Source organism: Sprattus sprattus, assembly GCF_963457725.1.
Source record: "Sprattus sprattus genome assembly, chromosome: 3".
Taxonomy (NCBI): domain Eukaryota; kingdom Metazoa; phylum Chordata; class Actinopteri; order Clupeiformes; family Clupeidae; genus Sprattus; species Sprattus sprattus.
This window is the reverse complement of record NC_137922.1, coordinates 26,517,375-26,518,299: the sequence shown is the minus strand read 5'-3', so window position 1 is coordinate 26,518,299 and position 925 is coordinate 26,517,375.

The window sequence follows — 925 nt, the reverse complement described above, 5'->3', positions numbered from 1 at the left end:
GAATCCCACTGGTGAACGTTTACACGGAATCCCACCAGTGAACGTTTACACGGAATCCGTCAGGTGAACGTTTAGACAGAATCCCACACGTGAACGTTTACAAGGAATCCCACACGTGAACGTTTACACGGAATCCCACACGTGAACGTTTACACGGAATCCCACAGATGAACGTTTACACGGAATCCCACAGGTGAATGTTTACACTGGATGGATTTTTCAGTCCCCACAGTTTCTCACACACAGGTGCAAACTCAGACACAAACAGTCATACACACAAATGCATGTCTATATATCTAAAGACCAGTGGCGGTCCGTGCATTTCACGACTAGGCCTTCAGCGATGTCCTACACGATGTTAAACTGAGTGAATCCACCTCCTAATACCATCATTATGACGCCATGGCTCTCGAACCAGTATATTTTATACAGAAAGGCAGTATAAGTGAGCATTGCATCACCTTAACATAGTTGAGTACAACAGACTTTATTAATATTTCCGGAGCATTTCAAATCAATACACCCGTATTAACAATAGGGAGTAGTAAACTCTAAGTTATATGATCGCTTGGATATTACTGTCACAACTTAAAAATAAAAGGCGATTTTCAGGGATTAGTCTACAAAGTTTTATTAAGTCCACCAAAAGTAGCCTATGTGACTCAATGTGAGGTTTAACAAGTTTAACAAGTAACATCGCATTGTCCCACCTGCAAAGCAGTTTCATTAAACTTCCCATCCTCACGATATCCAGTTTTTCTTGAAAGTTCCGTCTTGAAAATGGCGTTGTAATTGTATCAAAAACTGGAATTATCAAGTTTGTGTAAACTAATTTATTTGAGTTGGTTAATGTAATTATATTTAGTCTTACCAATTGAAACAACTAGAAGAATAAGCATTGAAACCGATGTACGTCGTTTTAGCC